Genomic DNA, 16,211 nt, shown 5'->3' with positions numbered 1-16,211 from the left:
AGATAGTGTCAGACAGAGGAACGCAGTTCACCTCTCATTTCTGGCAGCAGTTGCATGAAGCCTTGGGCACGCATCTGAATTTCAGTTCAGCTTATCATCCGCAGACAGATGGTCAGACTGAAAGAACCAATCAAATTCTCGAAGATATGTTGAGAGCCTGTGCGTTGCAAGATCAGTCCGGATGGGATAAGAGATTGCCTTATGCAGAGTTTTCCTATAACAACAGTTATCAGGCCAGTTTGAAGATGTCACCGTTTCAAGCGCTTTATGGAAGGAGTTGCAGAACTCCGTTGCAATGGGATCAGCCTGGAGAAAAGCAAGTGTTTGGGCCAGACATTTTGCTTGAAGCCGAAGAGAACATCAAGATGGTTCGAGAGAATCTGAAGATAGCGCAATCGAGGCAGCGAAGCTATGCAGACACAAGAAGAAGGGAGCTGAGTTTTGAAGTCGGAGACTTTGTCTATCTAAAAGTGTCACCGATCAGAGGAGTCAGAAGATTCGGAGTGAAAGGCAAGCTAGCACCCCGCTACATTGGTCCGTATCAGATTCTTGCAAGACGAGGAGAAGTGGCCTATCAGCTCAGCCTGCCAGAGAGTTTGTCTGTTGTGCATAATGTCTTTCATGTGTCTCAGTTGAAGAAGTGCTTGCGTGTGCCAGAAGAGCAGTTGCCAGTGGAAGGTCTTGAGGTCCAGGAGGACTTGACCTACGTTGAGAAGCCAGTGCAAATCCTTGAGGTTGCAGACCGAGTCACCCGAAGGAAGACCATCAGAATGTGCAAAGTCAGATGGAATCACCACTCTGAGGAAGAAGCAACCTGGGAGCGTGAAGATGATCTGATGGCCAAGTACCCAGAGCTCTTTGCTAGCCAGCCCTGAATCTCGAGGGCGAGATTCTTTTAAGGGGGATAGGTTTGTAACGCCCCGAATTTTGCAGTTGAATTTTTTCTTTTCTTTACTCGCCAAAATTCGGGCGTTACCTTTTCTTTTTCTTTTTCCCCTCGCTAAACCTTGACCTTTTCCAAAGTTCTAGCGGGATTCGGTTTGGATTTCCCGTGTAAGAAAAACCCTAAGTACTTTATGTTGTTTGATGCACCATGCCGAACCTTGCATTTCTTTCGATTGCTTTGAAAGTGCAAATGCATTCATATAGAAAGATCGGATTTCGAAAATAAGAAGAAGATCTTTTATTTCTTTTTCTCTCTTTCTCTCTCTTCTATCTCTCTCTCTCTCTCCCGCGCCGTGGGCCGACCCCGGCCGGCCCAGCCGCCCCTGGCGCCCCCCCCCCTTGGGCCCAATTGGCCCATGCCGCCCCCTCCCTTTATTTTTCCCCAAAACCCCCCAATCCCTCTCCCTCTCTCTCATTTTCCCTCTCTCTCCCCTAGCGCCGCCCTTACCCGCCCCTGCCCTAAGCCGCCGCCGCCCCCTGCTCGGCCGCCGCTCCCTGCCGGCCGCCCCCCCCCCCCCCCCCCGCCGTCGCCCGCCCCTCGCCGGTGAGCCCCCTCCTCCCTCTCTCCTCCCTCCCCCATCCCCCCTCCCCTTCCCCTCGCCGCTCGGCGCCATGGCCGCCGCCATGGCCGGCTCGTCCCGCCCGGCCGCCCGCCTTGGCCGCGCCCTGGCCTTGGCCGCGCCCTGGCCGCCCGGCCGCCCGCCCCGGCCGCCCGCCTGGCCGCCCGCCTGGCCGCGCCCTGGCCGCGCCCCCCCTGGCCGCTCGGCCGGCTCAGCCGCCGCCGCCCAGCCCGCCGCCCAGCCGGCCGGTTCAACCGCCCCTAGGGCCGGTTCAACCGCCCCCCCCCTCTGTTTTTTTTTATTATTTTATTTTATTTACTTTCTGTGATCATAGCTATTTTATTTTAGGTAAGCTAATCGTTGTTCATATGCCATTGAAATAGGAAGTTTAATTTAAAATTCCGTTATGCTAATTGATTCATGTAGTTAATTGTTTATCTCGTGCGATGTTGATCAACTTAAAATGATTAGGTTTCCATTAGTGTATATGTAACAGAATTCTTTTGTTAAGAACCAATTGTAATTGATCGTTAGTGCATAAGATTTAACCCCCTGCGAGACCCTTTCCCGTTTCTTTCTAACCATAACAAATGCGATGTCGAATGTCATACTTGATGCATATTCGCTTTATTTGTTCCCTTGCATGGTGTACTGTTCTTTTGTATTAAATGTGGATGGATGTATGTATGTTTGTAATCGCATAGAGAACGATCCGGTCGAAGAGCCCGAGGAATTCGCAGGAGAAGCCCCTGAGCAGCAGTCGTTTGGTGGAGGCAAGTGTCCTTTGACCTATCTCTGTCCTATTCATTATTTAATTCACCTCCCGCATTACATCTTTATACCTAAGGATTGACTAGCTTTTGTTATCCATGTCCTTGTTTACCTATCTGGGTTGGATTATTACTGTTTAGCTTTATGCTATTGCTCAAACTCTAATCAATGAACATGATGTGGTTATCTATGATACGCTGTTTTCCCTTCTCTTATTATGATGTTGTACTTGTGACCTTCAAGGGGGCTCGAGCGGTTTCTCGAGTGCCTCTCCATAAGGACCTGTTCTATGGATGACCGCCCGGGAAAACAGTGCAACCATGAGGGTGGAATGGGGTGCCCTTAGCTGAATAATTAGAGGATCCGGGATGTAGTTCACTTAGCCGTCGTGCCGTCAATGGGGCTCGGTGTATGCGGCTCGCTCTGCCAAGTTTGGGTTCGCCCCTTGGGGAGGAGTGCGGTGCATTTAGGAAACCTAACGGGTGGCTACAGCCCCGGGGAATCTTTGTAAAGGCTACGTAGTGAAACCCCGCCTATTCACCTTGGTAGTGTTTAAGGGTTTGATCGGCCCGAGGCAAGAGGGAATCACGGCTTATGGGTAAAGTGCACAACCTCTGCAGAGTGTTATAAAACTGATATATCAGCCGTGCTCGCGGTTATGAGCGGCCAAGGGAGCTCCAGTGATTAGTGGTACTTGATCAGAGACATTGTGGTACAGGTGGTTATGAGATTGATGGTTTTGGTTATGACTATGGTGCTGGTAAGTGGTATTCTTTCCGTTTGGAAAGGGTACATCGGGTTAATAACTTGGGTTAATGCTAAAACTTGGCTTTCTACTAGTAAATAATAATCTGACCAACTAAAAGCAACTGCTTGACTTATCCCCACATAAAGCTAGTCCACTACAGCCAAACAGGATACTTGCTGAGTATGTTGATGTGTACTCACCCTTGCTCTACACACCAAACCCCCCCCCCCCCCCAGGTTGTCAGCATTGCAACCACTGCTCAGGCGAAGATGAAGCTGTGGAAGGAGACTTCCAGGAGTTCCAAGATTACGACGAGTTCTAGGTGTGGGTTAGCGGCAACCCCCAGTCGGCTGCCTGTGAAGGCCGCGTTTATCTACGTTTCTTTTCCGCACTTTGATTTATTGTAAGAACTATATGGACGTCTCAGACGTATGATGTAATCAACTATTATCCCTTTTAATACTATTTTGAGCACCGTGTGATGATGTCCATATTATGTAACTGCTGTGTACGTGAATAACTGATCCTGGCACGTACATGGTTCGCATTCGGTTTGCCTTCTAAAACCGGGTGTGACAGGGGTGAATAGGTGATCCTGTGAAACTTAAAAATTTAAGCCACAAAACTTGGTTAAACGTTAGCACAGTTAATGCCAAGTGGCTAGAGAGAAGATCTTGCACAATATGATAACCACAAAGAGTTCAACACAGAGAAGACACAGTGGTTTATCCCGTGGTTCGGCCAAGTACAAAACTTGCCTACTCCACGTTGTGGCGTCCCAACGGACGAGAGTTGCACTCAACTCCTCTCAAGTGATCCAATGATCAACTTGAATACCACAGTGTTATGCTTTTCTTTTCTTATCCTGTTCGCGAGGAATCTCCACAACTTGGAGCCTCTCGCCCTTACACTTTTGATGTTCACAAAGAATCACGAAGTAAGGAAGGGAAGCAACACACACAAATCCACAACAAAATGCGCACACACACGGCCAAGAATCGAGCTCAAAAGACTATCTCAAAGTTCTCACTAGAACGGGGCTCGAATCACTGAGAATGACAAACGAATGCGCAAAGATTGAGTGTGGATGATCAAGAATGCTCTAAGGTTGCTTTATTTACTCCTCCATGCGCTTAGGGGTCCCTTTTATAGCCCCAAGGCAGCTAGGAGTCGTTGAGAGCAAATTTGGAAGGCCATCCTTGCCTTCTGTCGTCTGGCGCACCGGACAGTCCGGTGCACACCGGACACTGTCCGGTGCCAGATTTCTTTCCTTAAATGGCGAAGCCGACCGTTGGCAGACTTGGAGCCGTTGGCGCACCGGACATGTCCGGTGCACACCGGACAGTCCGGTGCCCCCTTCCGACCGTTGGCCCGGCCACGTGTCGCGCGTAGATTCCGCGGCCGACCGTTGGCCCGGCCGACCGTTGGCTCACCGGACAGTCCGGTGCACACCGGACAGTCCGGTGAATTTTAGCCGTACGCCGTCGGTGAATTCCCGAGAGCGGCCACTTCGCTCGAGGCAGCCTGGCGCACCGGACACTGTCCGGTGCACCACCGGACAGTCCGGTGCCCCAGACCGAAACAGCCTTTTGGCTGTACACAGCCAACTCTTCTCTTTTCCTCTTCTTTCTGTTTCTAATACTTAGACAATTATATTAGTACACAAAACCAATGTACTAAGACTTAGAAACATACCTTTGCTCTTGTTTTGCACTTTGTCCATCCATAATCATGAATTCACATTTAAGCACTTGTGTTGGCACTCAATCACCAAAATACTTAGAAATGGCCCAAGGGCACATTTCCCTCTCAATCTCCCCCTTTTTGGTGATTTATGCCAACACAACATAAAGCAACTAGAATAAGTGCAAAACTACTTCAAGTAAAACTCAAATTTATTTTGATTCATTTTTGGCATATATGGATCATCCTTTGCCACCACTTGGTTTGTTTTTGCAAATCAAACTCAAATCTCTATCTCTAAGTCAAACACACATGTTGAAGCATAAAGAGAGTCATTCCAAAAGAGATTGATCAAAGATTTCAAAAACTCCCCCTATTTCCCATAATCAACACTTCTCCCCACAAGAGGCCAACTTTTGACAAAAGAGACAGTGCAAGAGTTTTGACAAACCAAAAGCTCTATTCTACTATTTTCAAAATTTCTCAAGTGGTAGCTGATCCATCTATTGCTTTGGCCTTTATTTTCTCCCCCTTTGGCATCAAGCACCAAAACGGGATCAATCTTGGCCCTGTAACCCCATTGCCTCACCAAATTCTTCAATTAAGAGCAAAATAGGCAATAAGAGTTTAAAGATGAACTTGGAAAAGTTACTCTTTTCATCGGAGTGCAGTGGAAGTCTTGCATGGTCCAAGTCCACCTTTTCCCTTTCAATCCTTCTTGGAGACTAAAACAACCAAACTCAAGCATATGGTTAGTCTCAAAGGGTCAAGTTGTAGCACAACTCCCCCTAAATATGTACATCACTTACACAAGGACTTGTGAGGTCCGGGGAATGTTTGTACAACTTGAGCACCACAATAAGCAACAAAATGCAGAATGAACATGATCAAGGACATAAACACATGTATGCTACAATTCAATCCAAGTTCCGCGAATCTAAGACATTTAGCTCACTACGCAGCCTGCAAAAGGTCTTCTCATCTAGAGGCTTGGTAAAGATATCGGCTAGCTGGTTCTCGGTGCTAACATGAAACACTTCGATATCTCCCTTTTGCTGGTGGTCTCTCAAAAAGTGATGCCGGATGTCTATGTGCTTTGTGCGGCTGTGTTCAACAGGATTTTCCGCCATGCGGATAGCACTCTCATTATCACATAGGAGTGGGACTTTGCTCAGATTGTAGCCAAAGTCCCGGAGGGTTTGCCTCATCCAAAGTAGTTGCGCGCAACACTGTCCTGCGGCAACGTACTCGGCCTCAGTGGTGGATAGGGCAACGGAAGTTTGTTTCTTAGAGTTCCGCAACACCAGGGACCTTCCTAAGAATTGGCACGTCCCCGATGTACTCTTCCTATCGACCTTACATCCAGCATAGTCGGAATCTGAGTATCCAATTAAGTCAAAGTTAGACCCCTTAGGATACCAGATCCCGAAGCAAGGCGTAGCGACTAAATATCTCAGTATTCGCTTCACCGCCACTAAGTGACACTCCTTAGGATCGGATTGAAATCTAGCACACATGCATACGCTAAGCATAATATCCGGTCTACTAGCACATAAATAAAGCAAAGAACCTATCATGGACCGGTATGCTTTTTGATCAACGGACTTACCTCCTTTGTTGAGGTCGGTGTGTCCGTCGGTTCCCATCGGAGTCTTTGCGGGCTTGGCGTCCTTCATCCCAAACCGCTTTAGCAGATCTTGCGTGTACTTCGTTTGGGAGATGAAGGTGCCGTCCTTGAGTTGCTTCACTTGGAACCCAAGGAAGTAGGTCAACTCGCCCATCATCGACATCTCGAATTTCTGCGTCATCACCCTGCTAAACTCTTCACAAGACTTTTGGTTAGTAGAACCAAATATTATGTCATCGACATAAATTTGGCACACAAAAAGATCACCGTCACAAGTCTTAGTGAAAAGAGTTGGATCGGCTTTCCCAACCTTGAAAGCATTAGCAATTAAGAAATCTCTAAGGCATTCATACCATGCTCTTGGGGCTTGCTTAAGTCCATAGAGCGCCTTAGAGAGCTTACATACGTGGTCGGGGTACCGTTCATCCTCGAAGCCAGGGGGTTGCTCCACGTACACCTCCTCTTTGATCGGCCCGTTGAGGAAAGCGCTCTTCACATCCATTTGGTACAACCTGAACGAATGGTGAGCGGCATATGCTAGCAAGATACGAATAGATTCTAGCCTAGCCACAGGAGCAAAAGTCTCCTCAAAGTCCAAACCTGCGACTTGGGCATAACCTTTTGCCACAAGTCGAGCCTTGTTCCTCGTCACCACCCCGTGCTCGTCTTGTTTGTTGCGGAACACCCACTTGGTTCCCACAGTATTTTGCTTGGGACGAGGCACCAGTGTCCAAACTTCATTGCGCTTGAAGTTGTTGAGTTCCTCCTGCATGGCCAACACCCAGTCCAGATCTAGCAAGGCTTCTTCTACCCTGAAAGGCTCAATAGAAGAGACAAAAGAGTAATGCTCACAAAAATTAACTAATCTAGAACAAGTAGTTACTCCCTTGCTAATGTCACCCAAAATTTGGTCGACGGGATGATCTCTTTGAATCACTGCTCGAACTTGGGTTGGAGGTGCCGGTTGCGCTTCTTCCTCCATCACGTGATCATCTTGTGCTCCCCCTTGATCACACGCCTCCTTTTGATGAACCTGTTCATCGTCTCGAGTTGGGGAATCCACCGTTGTTGAGGAAGAAGGTTGATCTCGTTCATCTTGTTCCTGTGGCCGCACTTCTCCAATCGCCATGGTTCGTATAGCGGCCGTCGGAACATCTTCTTCATCTACATCATCACAATCAACAACTTGCTCTCTTGGAGAGCCATTAGTCTCATCAAATACAACGTCGCTAGAGACTTCAACCAAACCCGATGATTTGTTGAAGACTCTATACGCCTTTGTATTTGAGTCATAACCTAACAAAAACCCTTCTACAGCTTTGGGAGCAAATTTAGAATTTCTACCCTTCTTTACTAGAATGTAGCACTTGCTCCCAAATACACGAAAGTAAGACACATTGGGTTTGTTACCGGTTAGTAGCTCATACGAAGTCTTCTTGAGGAGGCGATGAAGGTAGACCCTGTTGATGGCGTGGCAAGCCGTGTTCACGGCTTCCGACCAAAAGCACTCGGGGGTCTTGTATTCTCCAGGCATCGTCCTTGCCATATCGATTAGTGTCCTGTTCTTCCTCTCTACCACACCATTTTGTTGTGGTGTGTAGGGAGCGGAGAACTCGTGCTTGATCCCTTCCTCCTCAAGGAACTCCTCCACTTGAAGGTTCTTGAACTCGGACCCGTTGTCGCTCCTTATCTTCTTCACCTTGAGCTCAAACTCATTTTGAGCTCTCCTGAGGAAGCGCTTGAGGGTCCCTTGGGTTTCAGACTTATCCTGCAAAAAGAACACCCAAGTGAAGCGGGAAAAGTCATCAACAATAACTAGACCATACTTACTTCCTCCTATACTCAGATAGGCGACGGGTCCGAAGAGGTCCATATGCAGCAGCTCCAGGGGTCTTGATGTGGTCATCACATTCTTGCTGTGATGCACTCCTCCCACTTGTTTACCTGCTTGACAAGCTGCACAAGGTCTATCTTTTTCGAATTGCACATTAGTCAAACCTATCACGTGTTCTCCCTTTAGAAGCTTGTGAAGGTTCTTCATCCCTACATGTGCTAAGCGGCGATGCCACAGCCAGCCTATGCTAGTCTTAGCAATTAAGCATGCATCTAGACCGGCCTCTTCTCTTGCAAAATCAACTAAATAAAGTTTGCCATCTAATACACCCTTAAAAGCTAGTGAACCATCACTTCTTCTAAAGACAGACACATCTATATTTGTAAATAGACAGTTATATCCCATCTTGCATAGTTGACTAACAGATAGCAAATTGTAACCAAGAGACTCAACTAAAAACACATTAGAGATAGAGTGCTCATTGGAAATTGCAATTTTACCTAACCCTTTTACCTTGCCTTGATTCCCATCACCGAATATAATTGAATCTTGGGAATCCTTATTCTTGACGTAGGAGGTGAACATCTTCTTCTCCCCCGTCATATGGTTTGTGCATCCGCTGTCGATAATCCAGCTTGAACCCCCGGATGCATAAACCTGCAAGGCAAATTTAGGCTTGGGACTTAGGTACCCAACTCTTGTTGGGTCCTACAAGGTTAGTCACAATCGTCTTAGGGACCCAAATGCAAGTTTTATCTCCCTTGCATTTTGCCCCTAATTTCCTAGCAATCACCTTTCTATCCTTTCTACAAATTGCAAAGGAAGCATTCAAAGCATGATATGTTGTAGAGGGTTCATTAACTTTCCTAGGAACAACATTTCTCCTAGGCATATTATGAACAACATTTCTCCTATCAACATTTCTATCATGCACGTAGGAAGAACTAGAAGCAAACATGTCATGAGAATCAAAATCATCATAAGCATTACAACTCCTATAAGCCTTTCTAGTTTGTCTCCTATCATGGTACATAAAAGCATGGTTCCTTTTAGTACTACTTGCCATAGGGGCCTTCCCTTTCTCCTTGGCGGGGATGGGAGCCTTATGGCTTGTTAAGTCCTTGGCTTTCCTCTTGTAGCCAAGTTCATCCTTAATTGAGGGGTGTCTACCAATCGTGTAGGCATCCCTTGCAAATTTTAGCTTATCGAAATCATTTTTGCTAGTCTTAAGTTGGGCATTAAGACTAGCAACTTCATCATTTAATCTCGAAATTGAAACTAGGTGTTCACTACATGCATCAATATCAAAATTCTTACACCTAGTACAAATTATAACATGTTCTACACAAGAATTAGATTTATTTGCTACTTCTAATTTAGCATTTAAATCATTGTTAACACCTTGTAAAGTAGAAATGGTTTCATGACAAGTAGATAATTCACTAGAGAGCATTTCATTCCTTTTAATTTCTAGAGCAAGAGAATTTTGTGCACTAACAAATTTATCATGTTCCTCATATAAAAGATCCTCTTGTTTTTCTAGTAATCTATTCTTGTCATTCAAAGCATCAATCAACTCATTAATCTTATTAATTTTAGATCTATCTAATCCCTTGAATAAGCATGAGTAATCTATCTCATCATCATCACTAGACTCATCCTCACTTGAAGTATAAGTACTAGTATCATGAGTGCTTACTTTCTTCTCCCTTGCCATGAGGCAAGTGTGATGTTCGTTTGGGAAGAGAGATGACTTGTTGAAGGCGGTGGCGGCGAGTCCTTCATTGTCGGAGTCGGAGGAGGAGCAATCCGAATCCCACTCCTTTCTGATATGTGCCTCGCCCTTGGCCTTCTTGTAATGCTTCTTCTTCTCCCTTTTGTTCCCCTTTTCCTGGTCACTTTCATTATCGGGACAGTTAGCAATGAAATGACCAATCTTACCGCATTTGAAGCACGAGTGTTTCTCCTTTGTCTTGGTCTTGCTTGGCTGTCCCTTGCGACCTTTAAGCGCCGTCTTGAAGCGCTTAATGATGAGGGCCATCTCCTCATTATTTAGCCCGGCCGCCTCAACTTGCGCCACCTTGCTTGGTAGCACCTCCTTGCTCCTTGTTGCCTTGAGAGCAATGGGTTGAGGCTCATGAATAGGACCGTTCAACGCATCGTCCACGTATCTCGCCTCCTTGATCATCATTCGCCCGCTTACGAACTTCCCAAGAACTTCTTCGGGCGACATCTTGGTGTACCTAGGATTTTCACGAATGTTGTTCACCAAATGAGGATCAAGAACGGTAAAGGACCTTAGCATTAGGCGGACGACGTCGTGGTCCGTCCATCGCGTGCTTCTGTAGCTCCTTATTTTGTTGATAAGGGTCTTGAGCCGGTTGTATGTTTGTGTTGGCTCCTCGCCCCTTATCATTGCGAATCGTCCAAGCTCGCCCTCCACCAACTCCATCTTGGTGAGCAGGGTGACATCATTCCCCTCATGAGAGATCTTGAGGGTGTCCCAGATCTGCTTGGCATTGTCCAAGCCGCTCACCTTATGGTACTCGTCCCTGCACAAAGAGGCTAGCAACACAGTAGTAGCTTGTGCATTTTTATGAATCTGTTCATTAATAAACATGGGACTATCCGTACTATCAAAGTGCATTCCACTCTCTACAATCTCCCATATGCTAGGATGGAGAGAGAACAAGTGACTACGCATTTTGTGACTCCAAAATCCGTAGTCCTCTCCATCAAAATGAGGAGGTTTACCAAGTGGAATAGATAGTAAATGAGCATTAGTACTTTGAGGAATACGAGAGTAATCAAAAGAAAAGTTCGAATTGACCGGTTTCTTTCTCTCGTAGTCGTTGTGGTCGTCGTCCTTTTGGGAGGAAGTAGACTCATCGCTGTCGTAGTAGACGATCTCCTTGATGCGTCTTGTCTTCTTCTTCCCATCTTTGCGTCTGTGGCCCGAGCCCGAGTCGTTGGACTTGTCATCCCTTGGCTCGTTGACAAAGGACTCCTTCTCCTTGTCGTTGATCACGATTCCCTTCCCCTTAGGATCCATCTCTTCGGGTGGTTAGTCCCTTTCTTGAAGAGAACGGCTCTGATACTGAAAGGGAATTAGGCTTACACCTAGTTCCTAAATAATTTTGGTGGTTGAATTGCCCAACACAAATAATTGGACTAACTAGTTTGCCCAAGTGTATAGATTATACAGGTGTAAAAGGTTCACACTCAGCCAATAAAAAGACCAAGTTTTGGATTCAATAAAGGAGCAATGGGGCAACCGAGGGCTCCCCTGGTCTGGCGCACCGGACTGTCCGGTGTGCCACCGGACAGTGAACAGTACCTGTCCGGTGCACCAGGGGACTCAGACTCAAACTCTTCGCCCTCGGGAATTCTCGGAAGCCGGCGCGCTATAATTCACCGGACTGTCCGGTGTGCACCGGACATGTCCGGTGCTCCAAGGAAGCGCGGTCTCCAGAACTCGCCAGCCTCGGGTTCGCGCGGCAGCCGCTCCGCTAAAATTCACCGGACTGTCCGGTGTACACCGGACTGTCCGGTGTACACCGGACTGTCCGGTGTGCCAGCGGAGCAACGGTCATCTTCGCGCCAACGGTCGACTCTGACAGTAAACAGTGCAGAACAGTACACGCGGCAGAAGTCAGAGCAGAGGATCAGAGAGGCACCGGACTGTCCGGTGTGCACCGGACTGTCCGGTGCCACATGTGGACAAAAGCCTCCAACGGTCGACCAGCTCCAACCCCAACGGATAAGATGACGTGGCTGGGGCACCGGACATGTCCGGTGTGCACCGGACTGTCCGGTGCGCCCATCGCCAGCAGACTTCATCAACGGCTAGTTTTTGGATGGTGGCTATAAATACCACCCCAACCGGCCACTTCAAAGGGTGGGAGTCCAAGCAACATTCCAAGTCATCTAGTTGACATACTCAAGCCCTCCCAACCACCTATATTCATTGATCCATCCTATACACAAGATTTAGTCCACTACAACCAACACAAGTGCCACAAAAGAGAGAGCAAGCAATTGAGAGCTACTCAATTGAGTTTAGCCCTAGCGCCTTGTGAGATTCATTGAGAGATAGTGTGTTCTACATCTTTGTGTTCATTTGCGCGTGGAGTTTTTGACTCCCATTCGAACTTCCTCCAAAGTGTTGGAGGCTTGTAAAAGCTAGCAAGAGACACCAAAGATTGTGGTGGTCCTTGTGGGATCGAGAGTGATCCTTGAGAAGAAGAAGAGCTCGCCGATCCTTGTGTGATCGGGAGAGAGGGAAAGGGTTGAAAAAGACCCGTCCTTAAGTGGACTCCTCAACGGGGACTAGGCCTTCGAGGGCCGAACCTCGGTAAAACAAATCACCCGTGTTCATTGTGCTTTTGCTTGTGATTTGTTTGCTTTCCCTTACTCTAAGTTCTCTTGCACTATTCTTTGCTCATATCATTTGGTGTTGCTTCAAGTTAAAATCTCATTTAAGTGAAGCAACACTCCGCAAGAAAAGAACTTGAGTTAGTGCTCTTTTTCATCTAAGCTTTCTTGCTTTGTTATCATAGAATTATTAGTTGTATTGATTTATCACTTCCGCTTTATTTGAAAGCTATACTCTTTACCAGCAAGAACTTAGTTTTTATACTCCGATAATTGTTCATCTTGTTCTAACCACTAATCAAAGGATCTAGTTGGGGGATAAAGTTTTAATTTTCAGGTTTCGCCTATCCACCCCCCCCTCTAGGCGACTTTCAATTGGTATCGGAGCTAGGCACTTCATCTTGAGTCTAACAACTCGAAGTGATGGCTCGTAGAAGATCCCAAAAGAACAAGAAGACTCCTCCAACGAACGCAACTCAAAAGGAGGTAACTCTTGAGATATTATTTGATGATTGTTCTAATTATGATTCATGGTCTACTAGTGTGATAAATGCCTTTAGAACCATACATCCTCAATTAGAACAAATTATTGACAAGAGTATTTTCCCCTCTAGTTTTAATGGAAAAATTAATTCCGAGGAGGATCAAAGATGTTATCGCTTAAACTACCTAGCTTTTGACATCTTAAACAATTCTCTTAGCAAAGAAGATTATCGTGCCTTCATATCAAACTATGACGAATCCATTCCCGATGCGCATGATATTTGGACTAGAATTAAAATCAAGTTTGATGAGTCCAAACATAATAGTTCATTTAATGCCTCAACTTCCTTTAGTTTTTGTGATACTAACCCTTGCAAGGAAGAAGGAGAAAATGAACGATGGAGACCAAACGATGAATCCACCTCTCCAAAAGGTTTGTCTTCCCATTTCGATTCCCACATGTGTTGTGTAGCTAATGAAAATGATAGCGGAAGCACAAACGAGGATGAGGAGGAAGAAAGAAGCTTTGTGCATCTCTACGCTCGCCTAAGCCAAGAAGATAAGGCGGTCATGCTCAAACTTCTAGAAAGAGCGAGAGAACAAAGCGAAGCTCGTCAAAGGCTAGAAGATATTCTCTCCATAAAGATGCAACACTTTGACGAGTTGACTAAAGAACATGAGGAGCTAAAGTGCTCTCATGTTGATTTGGTCCAAAGGTATGAAACTATTTCAATTGAGCAAGATAACGCTTTACATTGTATCGCTCAATTAGTAAATAGGAATACCTTGCTTAAGGACCAAATAGAAAAGCTAAAAGTTGAAAAACTAGCTTTTCAAAATAAATATGATATGCTTCTATGTTCTCATGAAAATCTTATAGATGATCATATCATATTAAACATTGCTCATGAGGTTGTGATAGAAAATTTAAAATCCCAACAACCTCACTCATGCACATGTATTCAAATTGATACTATATTACCATGTGCTAATGCTTGTTGTTCGTCGACAAGCAAATCTTCTTTTGAGCTAGAATCTACAGGAACAAATGATGATTCATATCAAAAGCTCAAAGAAGAAAATGAGAGGCTAAAGAAGAGCTTGACACAACTTAAAGGGAAATGCATTGCCCAACCTTCTCAAGATAACCGTGATCACATGGTGAAGAAGCTTGAGACGGGAACAACCGTGGCATGCACTACATCCCTTGAAGAAAATGTCAAGGATTTAAGGATTGCCAAGAGGAATAAACAAAAGAAGAAATTCAATACCTCCTCCAAAAGCCTCAACCACGCCTCCACAAAAGGTAACATCCAAGGTAATGATCAAGCCACACTTCACATTAAGAGGTGTAGTGAATGCTTTAAAGAGGGGCACTTGATTAGGTCATGTCCCTACATTAAAAATGGCTTGATTATTAACAAGGATGATAGACTTTGTTTTAAATGCTCCAAGAAGGGACACTTGCTTAGATCTTGTCCCCATTTAAAACAAAAAGGCATAGGGTTAGAAAAGAAGGTTTTTACTAACCATGTAGCAGGCAACAAACAAGGAAAGAAGAAATCTTCAAAATTTGGAAAACGCCTATGCTACACATGCCGAAAGAAGGGACATCAATGCAAAGATTGTCCCATTGGTAAAAATCTCACTCCTAACTTGTCATTTGATTCATATATAACTAGGCAATCCAAGATTGCAACTTGTGCTAGAAAGGTAACAAGTTTACCAAGCGCTAGCACAAAGGACACTTGGGTTCCTAGATCTTTGTTTACTAACCTTAACGGACCCATCAAGCGATGGGTACCAAAATGTGCTTGACAAGATTTGTAGGAGAAGGAGATGGTATGAACCTTTGGGGTGCTTGAGGGAGTTAATTCAATTCTTATCAACTCAAGCTATCAATCTTCAAATGACCTACATATTCAAGATTGACCCAAGGTTACTTCAGTTTATTGTATTCAAAACTCATATCATCTCGGCAAGATATTAATGTTGTAGGAAATAAAGAATCATCATGTGCGGAATATCAAAGCCTACAACATGGAGGAAAGTCAAGGGATGGTAACATTTATATTCTTAAGTGCAATTATCTTAATTTGTCATATGTCTTGTGTAGTCACATAGAAATAGAAAGCACTTAAGGATGTTTTAAAAATTATGTCATCATTCTTTGAAGAAAATTCCTCTCATATGGTAGATTGTGTATTCATCAAATTCTATATTATGACAATCTACATGTTTTTAAATTGTTGCAAGTTCACATGGCATGTTTCTACATTAATTATTCTATTATTGCCATGTTCTAGATATAGAGAGATACTTCATGTTCTTAAAAGAATAAGGTGTCATGTAAGGAATTCAAATACTTAGGACACTTATAAAAGGAAAATTCTCTCTATAGCTAGAAAAGTGAGACTATTGTTTTTATCTAAATAATTTAAGTAGTCTCACTTGTAGAGAATAAGTTTCTCTATGGAAATGCATATCTCATCATGTCTAGGAAATTCTATCCAATAATACATGTTGTATCTCTTATTGCTTAATTGGATATGATTCTTCTACAATTATCGATCTCCATGTAATGAATTAGATTTATTCCCTTAAGTCTCAAGAGTTTAACCATGCTTGTTTTATGAGTTTAAAACGAGGCATACTTCTTGGAATGATCTAGTTCATATTATAAAGTTTCCATGCTTTAGTAATTCACCTTTTCATTCCCTATCAAAATAATTACTAAATGGAAACTAGTGCTTGTGTTGCTAACGTATCTCTTGAGCTTACTTATAAATATGCATAGAAGGAAAAGTACACAAGCCTCATGGGTTGATCTTCACCCAAAAGAAGAAAGGTAAAAGGAAAGGTATGGGAACTCATCTTCTTAATTAAGTTTAGTTCCCATCTCAATGGGTATTTAATCTAAATTATCATCTTCTACCCATGTGAGAAATAGATTCTTTATTGGACTCATTTCAACTAAATGTGCATTCAATCTCATTCTTCTAAAAGCTCATGTCCATTAGAATCTATTTAATGCCTTTGCGATATTTATATATATGTTATCATATTGGATTGCCTTCAAGTAATGATTAGCTAACTTCAATATGATAAAGTAAAATCTCCAATGATTATTAAAATGCTTAAAAGGTGCTCACTCATTTTTCTCAAATGAAATGCACTAATGTTAAG

This window comes from Zea mays, chromosome 4 (assembly GCF_902167145.1).
Source record: "Zea mays cultivar B73 chromosome 4, Zm-B73-REFERENCE-NAM-5.0, whole genome shotgun sequence".
Classification (NCBI taxonomy): Eukaryota; Viridiplantae; Streptophyta; class Magnoliopsida; order Poales; family Poaceae; genus Zea; species Zea mays.
Note: the sequence above shows the minus strand (reverse complement) of the source record.